Source organism: Hippopotamus amphibius, chromosome 4 (genome assembly GCF_030028045.1).
Source record: "Hippopotamus amphibius kiboko isolate mHipAmp2 chromosome 4, mHipAmp2.hap2, whole genome shotgun sequence".
Lineage (NCBI taxonomy): Eukaryota > Metazoa > Chordata > Mammalia > Artiodactyla > Hippopotamidae > Hippopotamus > Hippopotamus amphibius.
The window spans coordinates 36670628-36685338 of NC_080189.1; the positions used below are offsets into that span (position 1 = coordinate 36670628).

The following is a 14711-nucleotide window of genomic DNA, read 5'->3' on the forward strand; positions in this document are numbered from 1 at the left end:
GGCATCACCTTATGTTATTAGTTAGAAAATGTTAACACAGATACAAATTTAAGTTACCAACCAAAACATCTGTATACTTTGTAGAGAAAAAAATCCAAAAGAATATTGTCATCACCTATTTTTCTACTATTTTTCATCTGAACAGCCACAAAAACTGAGAGATGGAAAATACAGAGTACAGATAACTTACATTTGGAGAGTTAGACTTTAATTCTCTCTCCCAGGATTGAGGAGTTTTATTCTTTGTGCTTACAATGCTCCTTTCTCCAGGGTATTCTTCTACTTCCAGAATAGGTCAGGACAAAGCTTCAACAGACTTCTATTATTTGTTTGATCTAGGGGGAAATTATACTTTTAATCAATTATTACAAAATGCATCAAACTTTTTTCTTACTGTGCTGGGGGGTGGGAGCTTCTCATTATTTCCTGTTGGATCTGAGGTGAAGAGAGAAAATAGGAATTGCCATTGTTGAATATTACAATAAATAAATCCAGTAGTTTAAATTAACACCACTAAAAGAAACTCACATCTATCTTCTTTTTCATTTTTATGGCTAAGCAGCATAGCAAGAGAAAATTAATATTCAAAATCCAAATGACTACAAAAGCCTACTCAAATGTATTTTTAAAAGACTTTAACATCATTTTGCAAATCCATGAGTTTGAATGGACTGGCAGAGACGATTAGGTATCAAATATTTTTACTCATTCATTTTAATGTCTTAGGGCTAAAGAATTACAGGATGATTAGAAAAGTGTAAAGGGAAATCCATTTTAAAAAATTTTAATGGAATAATAAAAATATGATCTCAAGAGCATGACACAGACCAGAAACAGATAGCAAAGGATCTGTAGGCAGGCAAGTAATCTAGAGTAAGAAGTCTGAAGATGGTACAAAGGTTGGGAACTGTTATTCAAACAGAGCATGTTGGTCAAATTAAAGCATATAACATGAGTACATTTTTAATCTCGTTTGATGTTCATTCTCTAAGAAATCTATACAATGCAAAAATGCAATACATCCTACCTTCACAAGAACATAGAAACATAATGTATGATTATTTGACCTTTGGTGGTATGAACATTCATAACTTTAAGAGCGTTAATTGTATTCTACAAACTTCATCAAATTGTAGTTTTCTAATAATGGATATTTTCTGCCTCATTAAAATGAAATATTAAGATAAATGTCTTCAACTTGTGCCATACCCTGGATCACACTCTCTTGCCTTATCTTAAAGTCATTTACATTGCTTTCCATTAAATAATAAATTAGAATGTAGGGGAACATTTAGAGAAAATTGGGAATAAAATACAAATGGAGGAAATGTGTCTGGTAGCACTTTAAAGCCAGTTTTCGCTCAGAAATTTAAGACTATTACACTTGTGATTATTATGCCAAAAAATCCCAGAAAACTATAGTGGCAACATAGTAAACAAGTGAAGGCAATCAACTGCTGTATCACAGTAGCTAAATGCAAAAACCAAAATACATGTGGACAGAAGAATGTCTCTTTAAGCCACCCATCTGGTCACAAGTTGATATTTTTGTGAGCCCCTTCTGATTTTAACCAGTGTAAGGGGTCCTTTAGCAATCATTTACCTGGAATATTTCAAAATTATTTCAAGGTGAAACAAACAGAAATTTGACTATGAAAAATTAAAGCTACTGAAGGTGAAAACTCACTCAAGACTACATTTTAGGATTACAGAAAACTGGCATGTTTTCTTTTAGAAAGATTCAACTAATCTTGGTCTAACTTAACAGTCTTACTACTAAAACTTATCAACATGCATCCTATATAAATATTTCCATATGGCTTTTCAAACATAGGTAGTTCTACTTTAGTTTCAAGAACACAGAAATGGTTTTGCTGTATTTTGGATCAGTGCAGATCAATGCACATTCCTTTAGGGAAGCCTTTGAACTGACAAAGGGTGAATGACTGACATTAGTAACAAATACTTTTTGTTGTCCTGGACTGACATGTCATTTATAGCGATACCTATGCTAATTAATGCCATACATATCTACCAGATGTGTCAGAGAAATATGCCAGACCTCTCACAGAATATAGTTTGAGTGTGGCTAAAATTACATTATAAATATGGAAATGCATCCCTTTGTGATAAAGAACTGATATCTCTCTTTCTCTCCGCCCCCCCATATATCACACACACTTATATACACATACATAGAATATACTTTCTATGATAGAGAAAAACCCACTTATATGCACAATTAGCTATACCGTGTCTAGTCCATTGGTAAAACTTTTGACAAAAAGCAAACTCTACCTTGCCATGTTCAAATACACTATAATCTTAACTCTAAAAAATACAGAACATAATGTACTAAAGTACTAATCGGGATCTTCAGAAACTACACTATCATCTTGAACAACATTGAAATGTTGTTCCCAGATTCTCTCAACTCCACCGATAGACTGTTAACAATGGGAACTATGCATTAATCATCTTCATCTCCCCATTCCCTAGGAAACAACTTGATATATAGTGGGTACCAGCTTTTTGTAAAATAATATAGAGTTAAGGTCAGTAAAGACATCAAAATTATGTAACACATTTTTGTCAGTGAATTCAGTATATACAAGGAAATAATTGTTAATGTTGGCAACTGAAACCCTTACTCATTAAATCAAATAAATTGGTAAAGAACTCATCTCAGTGTCTGGTACAGAGGTAGCACTCAAAAAAATGTGAACTATATAATCAGGTTGAACATTCATCCTGGATTGCCTGAGATAGATGGGGTTTGTACCTACTGCAGTTATTAACAGCTACCCCTTTTCTTCTCAAAAGTGTCCCAGTTTAGATGGAAACTTTATATATTCTTCCAAAGTATCATTAATTTATTATAGTTCATTTATATAATTATTTATTTTTATCAACAAGTTATTGTTTTCCTTTTTCTTGTTTTCTACAATGCTGTTGCATGACTATGTATTTTATTGGGATTGGGGTGAACAACATTCCATTCTTTTAACATCAATACATTCACATAGAAGTTCAAGGGTTTATTAAATCCCCACATCCTTGAAGCTAAACATTTCATCAGCAGCATAGGAATCACCTCCTAGCTGACCAATCCAAATGTGACATTAATTCTTGGTTTGCTTAACTTCTCTAATTCCTTTAGCTTATTTCTCATTCCTTCCTTCTTAAAACTCTATCTTTGGCCTACATGACACCTCTCTTTCTTGATTCCCCTCCTACCTTTCAGACCTCCTGTCTTCAGTGTCTGTTAGTTCCTATTCTTACATGTATTTACTCAATGTCAGTTTTCTCAAGACTTCATTCTAGTCCTCTTCCTAATCTGTACTCTAGTTCTTGCAATAACCACAAACTTGCTGCAAATGATTCCCAGTGTGTCTATCTAGTCCACAACTCTCTCCTGACCTGCAGATTTAAAGTTCCTACTGAATATACAATCTCCTCTCTGTCCCCCATTCCTCCAGTCTTAACTCCGGAACCAAGGAAGCAACCAACAGTTAAGGAGAAAGTGAAGTGCTAAAAGAATTCATAGGCCACAGAAGATGGGGTGGGAGGGCTGGTGGAATCCAAACCCACTAGAGTGAGAGGTAACCTGTTCCTGATATCTCATTGGTAATCCAAGCATGTTTCACGTACAAAAATTGTTGCATATAGTGGATAGGTTTCCAGGCAAATATTACTAGAAAAAATAATATGATAAACATCAAATACATCAGAAGGCTCAAAAAATAAAATACCCAAAGATAAAAGTGTAAAGCAGCTAGGTGCAAGATAAAAGAAAGTTGTAGGGTACTGCGGCAAAGTCTCGAAAGAGGTGTTTTTTAACTATCAGATTACTGCATTTGCTCCTCCATTTGCCCTACAGGAATGCAGTCTTAGCCCTGCCAAATGTGAATTTGTGAATTTTCAAGAGAAGTTAGAAAAGCTCTGTGTGCGTGTGTCCGTGTGTATGTGTGTGTGTATGTGTGTGAGAGAGAGAGACAGACAGAAACAGATATAGAGACACAGAGACAGATTCAATTTTTAAGATTTAGTAACAAATTTCATATTTTAAAAAATAATACATATAATATTTACAAGCTCTCTAGGGACATAAAGTACTCCTTTTTTGACCTCAAAATTAAATTGAAGGGCTAGCCTGTGACCTAAAAGCCATGTATACGACATGGTTTTTTAAGGAAAGTGTGGGTCTGAGTTCTGAACAACCAATACAAAACACAAAATCTTTTGTTATACAATCCACTTACATTTTGAGAAAAGCTTACTATTTCATTTTATTGCCTAAAAATGAATGCAATTTCCCATCTTCTCCTTGGCTCAGCTCTTTATCCTCTACTGCCTCTTACACATCTTCATCTGAATATTCTGGTTCTGACCCTTCTTCAAATGAATCATGGGTTAAATATCTTCAGATTTTTATCTCAAACCTTCTCTTTACTCAAGAACACTCAAGTTTCTCAAATATATACCAAAATATTTATTTATTTACTTACTTACTTACTTATTGTATCTCCTAACAGGGAACATTTTGTGTGCCTCTGGCTTACCCTCCACAGTTTACAGGAGAGATTTATAGAAGAAAGTAATTTATCCAAGACCTCAGAAGGCATAAACGGCAGAGATGGAACTTGAGCTCACTTTCCCCTTGAAACCAATGCAAGCCAAATTTACTCAAAATTTAGTTGACAGGTATATATACACATATAATATTTAATTTCTCTAACTATATTTGAAAATAACTGATTTCCCTTAAATAACATATACTATAATCAAAATTAGAAAGTACTGATATTTGTATATGTTACCTCAGAGTATGCTTATTACAACACTTTAAATTTCATATTAAACATATTTCACTTACGTATTACACATTTATAACTGCAGAGTCAAATAAGGATATCAGACTTCCAAAAGGAAAATTCATCCATTCTCAAAGGGACACAAACAATATCAGCATGAATAGCTTCACATTTAAAGAGGATCGACTCATTCTGTGCATAATTTCTGAGTAGTTGATTGTATATTAGCTTATTTATGAAGTGGAAAAAATCTCAGAACAAACAAGCAGGAGAGGAGGAAAAGAAAAAACTACCTTATCTATATTGCCCTGACAACTGAGTTTGGACAACAGTATTTTCTAAATGTACCCTATTCAGGGCTGGATATGTAATTACCTTCAGTTCATAGTCTAGACATTAATGCTTTCATAGTATTTAAGACTCCTTGTAACATGCTTGCAGCTTTAAGTAAGCAAGGCGAAATCTTGACCAGATAAATTAGCAAAGAATGCAATAAAAGCTGCAATAAAAGAACTTTATCTTACAAACCTTCAAGTTGCTGCTAAATGAGATTTCTTTGAAATGCAGATCAGTTGAACTAGATTAGTGAATTTTAGCTCCTGTCAACATCATAACAAAATACAAATACAATTGTTCACTGGCCTTATCTCCATGCTTCCATCTGCTGCCTTGTTATTTACTTTCCTTGATTTACTATGCAGATCTAAATAAGGCACATCAAGGAGGGCTTACAACACAATGGCTTCTTAAGCTTTACATCAAGGTATTTGAAACTGAAGCCAGGAAAGGGCTGCCATCAAAGACATATCTCTAATGAACTTCCATATCAGAGAAGGTTTGGTATTTAATACTGCTGTGAAAAGAAAGAGCTACAAATCAGAAGGGCCTATGAAAGAAAATGCCTACAAATCTTGATGAGATTAGCACCTCTGAGAATTAATATCCCAATAAAAATGATGTCTGGTAACTTGAAGAGTTAACTTCCAACCTCTGCAAATATAATGCACTGTGTCAAGAGCAGGGAAATCATTTGACAAGGTTAAAAGGTCAGGGAAGAATTTTTCATTTTTCTCCCAAAGCTAGAAAATTATATTTTTTTACACCTGCTTATCGTAAATACATGTCAGAATAAACAAACTTCAACATAATTAATGCAATTAACAAATTTATAACATTACTTGCTATAGTACATGCATGCTGCAATGTTTTTCAAAAAGGAAAATTAGGAACAACTTCACAGTAAAATAATGTAATCTAAAATGACAACATGCAACATTTGCTCATCAATTCTAGTATTTCCTTTTTCTCCCCCACAGCAATCTATGGCAACACAGAGTAAAATCTTCAGTCATTTTGCAAATCCTGAGGTGCCATTTTTACTACATACCACTAACCTTTTAAATAGATACAGTAAATAACAATCTCCTTCCACCTTCTCTTCCTCCCTAATTGTGTTTTCCCACTTTTATTTATGTCAGACTTGAACAAGACAATAATTCACAAACATTAGTGAAAGTTTCCAGCAAACTCTGCTTGCATTACTATTTGACAATTTCTTTCCCATAAACAGTAAGGTCTATAAACAAATGATAGCTGGATTTTTTTTTTTTTCGTAAAGAAAGCATTTCAATCATTTATGTCGTTCTATAGCAAGGGAAGATCCCACAAGCAAGTTCTGTTCCGTGGATCAATCAACTCCAAACCAAAGTAGACATGTTGTCGACTCCAGTGCCTGGAAATCCTGCTGCAGGCTCACCAGATGATGAAAACTGTGGTATGCAGTGGGGGGCCCCACATGGCATTCGGTAGCTTCTGGGCATGTCAAACTTCACAACTACCCTACAGTCAATGACAGCAAACACCTTCCCTGTTCTTGCTTCCAAACATAAACTTGCCTCTCTACCCTCCCTCCAAATTACAGGCAGTCTTCCAGAAACAAAGCCCCAAACAGAAGCAACCTCCCATGACTACACAAGAGAAATCACAGTTGTCTTTTTGCTGGATTTCATTTCATGTAGGCGATGTTCCAGACTTATTTACAACCACAAGAGACTGTTACCTTTTCTTGTTTAATAAAATGACAAAACAACAGATTTGCATATGCAAAAGCAGGTGCTGTAACAGGTTTGACTACTCCTGACCTAACGCACGTAAAAGAAGTTTATCTGCAACAGCTGTCTCAAAGGTATTGGTGCTCTGATTGGCAGTCAAAACTCCACCATCTGTAGAAGCGTGTGCTCAAAATGACAGTATGAATTAAAACCTGATCGACAGACCTTCCCTCATCTTTATCCATACCTTGAAATCCCAAGCTGTATATATATTGGGCTATTTTACCTATCAGTCCTAGATAAGATAAATAAAATAGAAATGCTGACATGCAAAAGTAATGTGTCCAACTGATCATTTCAGAATAGTTCTTTTCACCATGCTGACATACTGTAAGATACCAGGTAGTGAATTTTAATCACAGTATTATTTTACAGAGCAAAATTTTCACAGGATTAATAATTCTACTTGCTGTAATAATAATCTAAATAACTACTCTGTTGGATTTCTGCTACCGCAATTGTTTTCCTTATTTTTACATTCAAGTTGTAATTTTAGATCTTAAAATAAGGAAATTGTAGGCCTGCATTTCTTAATCTCTCTTACTTTGAGCTTCAATTTAGCAAGGTATATTTTTCTGAGATTCTGAGATTACAATTTTCCTTAAGAGGCTACTTTTTCCCTTGCACACCAAGGTAAAGAACCCGAAACTGAGTATGACCCCTTACTGAACAGAATGGCTTGTTTTTGAGTTATATTTGCAGAAGGTAGCACCATATGCCCCAAGCTCCAAGTTGGATGCTCTTTCTACTGTCTAATTTGCTTGTCAAAAGATGTTACAATCACAAACCCACAATGTCTAGATAAACAATATCGCATGAAAAAAAATCAAACTATTTTCCTCACTTTCTTTAGAAATAACAAATTAATCTCAAATAAATGCAAAAGGTTTGTAAAGTTCAAGCAGCCTCTGAATTATAAATAAAAGAACCTGGTGCCACATAATTGAAAAAAGAAAATCACACACACACACATACATAAGTTTAAATTAATTATTAGGAGCAAAAACCTTGTATCATTTTTGAAAGAACAGAAGCAGGATGAAGTGCACAATTTCCAAGCTGACTTAGAAATAAACTACTTTTTAAACAGGAAGTTTCACAAAAAACAAATTTAAATCAAACCGCAATTCATTATAAAAATTAACTTTTCAAATCTGAGTGAAATACATCCATTTATTTTAAATGTTTTTGCATTTCCATTGCACATCTTTGGAATTCTGTTTTAGCTTCCAATAACCTTTAAACTTTGCTGCAATATTCTTTTGTTTGTTTGTGATTTTGTTTGTATGTTTTTTCATAATAGAGAGATAGTGTCATGGGAAGGAAGAAAGAAAGACTATACCTGCAGGCAATCTGTTTAAATTTTTTCTTTTTTTTCCTTTGTCCTGTTGCTTAAACACTAAAGAATTAAAATACCATTTAGAGAAAAAAGCAAGGGTACTCAGTGGCTGTTTCTCACAACTGAGATGAGACATCATTATGACCCCTTCAAAGCCTTTCCAAATTTTTAAAAACTAAAATTATTTACTCAGTAGGTCGTAACTGCTTTTTGTGAGCCACAGTAATCCATCATGGGAATAAATATTTAGACAATATTTTAAATGTGTGTGATGTACTTGACAGAACGCCACAATTCCAGGCTGTCTTGTAAATACAATCTGATCAAAAACATTCTGCTGTACAATAAAAGCCCAGCTAGAAACACAATAGTCCAGCCAAGGAGAGAAAATTGGTATCTAGGAAAACCTCAACAGTGAAAGTGACCATCAGTGACATAAACCACTGCAATTTTAAGAAGTTTTAAAAGTTGTTTTTCCTGAAGTAGATATCATATAAAGAATGTACACTTATCTTAAGCATATATTAACAAAGCTTCTTAGAAATGTGCCACTTGTAACTAAAGATAATATATCTATTTAATAAGCTATACTACGCAGCAGAAAAAAAAAAGAACAGGGTAGCACTATACATGCTACTAACAGGGCACCATTTCTAAGGAACACTGTTAAGTGGAAAAAGCTGGATACGTCAAAGTGTATATGTTTATATTACCATCTGTGAAAAAGTGACATATAGAGATACATATATGTTTTTATATATATATATATCACTATTTCTAGAAGAATTCTGAAAAACTGGTTAGTGTGATTGATTCTTGAAAAGGGGAAATGGATACTTTAGGCATTGCTTCTCAAACTTTCATACACATAAAAATCAATACCAGTTATATGGCACATTGGGACAAACGGAGGGCCATTGGCGTCTGTCACAGGTCCCAACCTGTTTAGTTGGGAGCTAAAAATATAACTATCTCTTCATACCTTTGAAGTAACTGAGACAGTAAGCTCTGAGGTATTATGTATTACCTGTTTTTAATAATTAAACTAAAATTGAACAAGCCAAACTGACCATTTAAAGCTTACAGCAGAGAATAACTTGATATATCTACTCAATCCTTTTACAGTTTAATTTTTTTTAAATGAGCACCTGCTAGAAAATCTAATTGCACATTAAATGGTACTCAAATAATCTGTCCATTTTTCTAATTTTAAAATGCTGCTGATTACAACATTTATAGAGTACACACGAAGAGTCCTCAAACCAGAGTTCCCTACACTATGTTGCACTATGATATGTTTCCCACATCCTTAGCATTTCAGGAGGAAACTTAAAAGGAAATTATTTTTTCACTCAAGATAAGGGTACTAAAATTAAGTCAAATTTTATCCATTATTCTGCTATATTTTATTTTTAACTTATTTTTAACATATGTAAAACAGGTAAGTCAAAAGTTTCACTTGTTAGTTTAAGAAGCTCCAGTTGACATTTATTTTTATTTGATTGAAAAAGTGGAAACAATTTATTACTTCATTAGTTTAATGAATGTAATTTGTTAGACAGATAAAAAATACTCAAAGCATAGTGGGAATTAATAATAAAAGAAATTTTTGGTGGTAAACAGCTACTGCTGCTGATGTTACTTATAAACTCAGCAAGTAGCAGATGTGTGCTAGAAAGCACTTTTTGGTAAAGAAAGTATGATTTGAGTTTATTGCACCTTTCAGAAGGACATTTTAGTTGGTTTTCACAGTGAAACTATATCACAGCTTTTTTTTATTAGTTTGTATAAAAATCTTATGCTAAGAATCACACATTTATACATTTGGCAATTGTTTATTTCTGATAATATGTCAGATGTTGGAGGTGTTCCAAGGAGACAAAAGTCAAGACCACTTTTCAAAAAGTCACAGGTAAAAGATTAGGACTCAGGAAAAAAGACAAGAAGAAACTCTGTGTGATTAGGAAAAAAGATGGATTCAACACTTTCCCAATGGGAGAAACAGCCAATATTCTAGGATAAAATACAAAGGATTTAGTGGCATTGGGATATTTAAGGAGTTTTTAATACTGACTCCCATTCTGCCTGTAATGCCTAATCATTCAGTCAAAAATATCTGCATGTGCACCATGTCCAGGTGTTGTGCTCAGCACTAGGAATTCACTGATGTAGCCCCACAAGCTGTACAAAAGCCTGGGATAGGAGGTGGAACTGGGGAGCAACTGATGTCAAATACTACAATAGGCATAGGAAGGAATAAGAAGTAGCAATTTAAATAAGAAGGAATGAAAATCTGGAGGACTGTACCAAAGGAGATGAAGCAAAGAGGATATGTTTGGTAGACATTTATGTTAGTGTCCATTTCACTTTGTGATTGACTAAAAGAGGGAAAACTGAAATTGACTCTCAGATTTTTTGGCTTGGTTACATATTGTAGATATCACAAGGAAAGCAGTCTAGTAGGATTTATACTTGTGGTAGCACCCTGAAGATTCCCAATGCCCCGAACCTCTGCTTCCTATGCCCCATGCAATCCCCTCTCCTGGAATGTGGGCTGGATCTAGTGCCTTACCTCCAACAAGCAGAATATGGGAAAATGATAACATTTCATTTCTGTGATTAGGTTTCAAAATAACTCTGACTTCTGTGTTTTCACTCTCACACACTCACTCTGATGGAAGCCAGTTGCCATGTTGTGAGTTTTCCTATGATTAGGCCCAGGTGAATATGACAGGCCCACATCTTTTACGTGAATAGCACAAAAAACAGGAAATATTCTCCCAATATTCAAAAACTATAATCTGGTTCAGTAAAGGAGTTATACAAATGATGAATTACTAAGTTAATCTCATTATTATTATATTATTATTATTATTATTAATTGCCAATATACATCTTTGTTATTTCACTCATATCTTTCCCCTTAATGTAAGCAAAATATCAACCAACATTCATATTAGAACTAAACTCATTCATTCACCAATTACAAACATAAGTTGGCTGTAGATAAAAGAGTTCAGCAAAAATCAATGAAAGCACTCAAAACCTTCAACAAGGGACCTGAGTTTTCTTGAGCTGAGAACAAAGCATTTTACAGTAGCAAAAGATCATTCTTTATATATGTATATGTTTCTGCCTTTGTATGTGTTTATGTATGACACTGGATAGCTTCTGTAGAGTGGTGAGTTTCATCTGCCTTACAGCCAGAGTAAGATAAAGTAAACCCTGTACCTCTTAGACTTGGTCAATTTATTTGGATTCAGAAACCAACTCATTCATTTTTGATGGTGGATCTAAACCAGGTACTATGTAACCCTACTGTTTATCGCCTAATGAATACATGCTGAATTGACATGAATTGATTCCTCTGCTTTACCACCCTGATAGCTAGTAAGATTCTAAATCTCATCGTGTATTTTCTTAACTACAAAGAGTGCTCTGCTCATAGATTCAATGTCTATTTACAGAATGAGTGGACAAATGAATGAGTCACTTTATTAATCAGTACAGGCAATGGTAGATTGAGGAGGGTATGAATGATGAAGCTTGAAAGGAAAAGAAAGGGGAAGGCATCAGGGATATGGCTTTAGGGTATGTCATCCATCAAAGGGATTTTATATGCACACCTTTTGAAATGAAATTTTGGCAGCATTTTTAGAATAGATTTGAACATTATAAAGGTAAGAAACTTCGGTAATGCTAATTGCTAATATGACACTATGATATAAATTTATCATGGCATATGAGGAAAATGATACTTATTGCCATTGCTGTGTGTGACAGGCAGGAAAAACAACAGACATGTTACTTGGCAACAGGCTGAAACAGCATCATTATCACCACAGAGTCATGGAATCTCCGAATTGGAAAGGATATTAAAGGTCATTCAGTCCAAAAGCAAGCTTGACAGATGGCCATCTAGCCTCTGCCTAACCATTTCTAATCATACTTGCTTTTTGTGGTAGCCAGTTATATAGCTGAATAATCTCAGCACTTATAAGGCTCCTTAAATCCAGCAAAATCTAGCTATTTGAAACTTCTCATTGTCCCTCACTGAATACTTAGAATTTACATAAATGACATCTGCTTCTTAGGTGGAAAAGTATAGAGGGAATGGCACTGAACATGGTATCTGAGATTTTGGATCTGTCTCACAAATCAGCCACTTGTTAGTTTATTCTTGGTCAAGTCATTTAACCTCTGAGTTTATATATATATAAATATAAAAGATAGGGTTGTTATGGGGATCAACAAAGATACTATATGTGATAGGGCTTTGCAAAATAAATGCTAAAGGTACTACATTTCATTTTAACAGCCTTTTTATATTGAATATAGTTACTGTTTCTCTTCTCCAGGTGCAACCACAATTATTTTTTGTAGTGTCATATGGTTTTGTGCAGAGGGCAAGAGACATACCTAACCTGTCCTGACCAATACACTAAATCATTCCATTTTTAGGAGCAAGTGCAAACTATGAAAGAAAACTAAATCTCAAGAGAATCTAATCACAGTGCTTGATAATATTACTCTGATAAATTATGCCTTTAAAGTAGTACTAGAAAGTATATTTTCAAATGGTAAAAAGATTCTCAATCATTTTTGGGATATTCTGGGACATAGCTTAATTTCTCCATCTAAGTTGAAAGTGGGCTTTTAAAAAATAATATTTTAATTTTTCTTTCAGAATGCTTTGTCCTCAAGGGTACATAACAGTTACATTTAATTTTATCTTTCACAAACAGCAATACTTGCCTAGTAGTTCAGCCTATAAATGATTTACTGACCAACTTGCAGAAAGGTAAAGAGGGAAACACCATTTGCTGACACCGAACCATACATGAGAAGATGGAGAGCCTTACGTTAGGGTGGGACTAAAACAGCAAATGCCAACCAATTCCTTTTGAAGAGAGCGTTTTAAGTTAACATAAATGGTATAATACCACTTATAAGTTAGGCTCTTACTTTTCCAGACTTTTCTACTTGAAATGGATCTTCTGGAAATTATCCTAAATGTTTCTGGATACCTGAAATTTTAATCCACCCCCTCACTTAAAATGCATTGCTTATATACTTTTTAAATTCTAGTGATTCTTTGGAATTTATAATGGTAAAAAAAACCTGATATTTACCTATAAATAATACTGTTTCTGAAATACCTGTGCTTCCTAAGCTTAAAACTGTCAACCAAAAATAGAAGAACCTGATTTTTTAATTATTTTATAAAATACTGATAAATTTCCTAAGTCATTAGCTGGAAAAACTTCAATTTGAAGTCCTCTTTCAGATATAAGAGAGGCTCTAGTAAGAGCCCCTTATAAAGCTCTATTTTTTCTGTTGGTATATAAAGTGTTTTATTTTGCACAGCTCTCCACAATTAATGATGGAAAAATCACTTAATGGTATTGGTGATTTTCTTCCCCACTCATGCTGTTTCCTGAAAGTTTGTAGAGAGCTTACTTACATAACTCCTACAAAGTTCTTGGTCTTCTCTCAGTCTCTTGGTCTTCCACCTCTTGCCAGGGAAGGAAAGGTAAATCATCTTATTGGGAAACATGACCTCTCATTTATTTCTCATTTAATTCAGAACTTAGCTGGGAAAGAAGAATGACTTACTGGGCCACATAAGACACGCTCCCCACCCAAAATAATGAAATTGTCCATGGAAATTGTCAAGAGCAGGATTCAAACTGGTTTAAGAAACTGTAATGTTATCTGTGGTCTGTATAATCCAGGTTTCAGCATAAATATTTTTGTAAAAAATCTTACACAACATGGTGTGGAAACAGTACACTTGGGGAAAACACACCGCTGCATGTCACAGAAAAGAGTGCTAAAGCACCTGATGTGTCACAAATATGTTACAGAGATGCCAAGATGCTGATCCTTTCTGCCCTCAGGGTGGCAAGAGGAGCCTGGGGCAGCCAGAGCCCTCAGGCCAATCACCACTGGCCACAAGTTAACCCAAGGTGCTCTCCAAATACCATCACTTTCTATGTGTGTCAAACATGAATAAAATCGGGAGGCACTACCACAGAAGTAGTAGCTGAATAAAAAAGGTTAAGTGGAACAGTTTAGTTACCTGTCAGTGGCATGCAATCCCTAGTCAGGATGTAACGGGCTGCAGGTATAAAAGGATGGACTGCTTTACTGCGGGTTAAATTACAGAATTTTAATACAGTGCATCAAAAAGAAAATACTCTCGAAATTCTTCTGTGTCCCCAAATAAATAAGTCTCACTAGATCCTCACTACTCACTACGTGGAAATCAAGAAACTGGATTGTGAGACACCCTAAAGATTCAAGCCAAGGGCACACAGTTCACCTCAATTGACAGAACAGACTTTTTTCTGGGCGGATATTTGTCTCTGCCTATTAGCATCACCTCTACTTGGATTGCAATTATGTAAATATAAAATAATTTTTATAAAAATAATAAAACTGAGC

General features: G+C 34.5%; 1 protein-coding gene across 9 annotated transcripts in view; it reads right to left on the reverse strand.

Moving 5' to 3' along the window:
* Positions 1-14711, reverse strand: part of FOXP2 (forkhead box P2) — a 554125-nt gene that overhangs the window by 479293 nt on the left and 60121 nt on the right. For 8 of the 9 annotated variants that reach the window (XM_057730882.1, XM_057730887.1, XM_057730881.1 and 5 more), the window contains exon 2: positions 191-335. The exons of the other annotated variant lie outside the window; for it this stretch is intronic. The gene's annotated coding sequence lies outside the window, so the exon portion shown is untranslated. The remainder of the gene's footprint in view (positions 1-190; positions 336-14711) is intronic. 9 annotated transcript variants of the gene reach the window in all.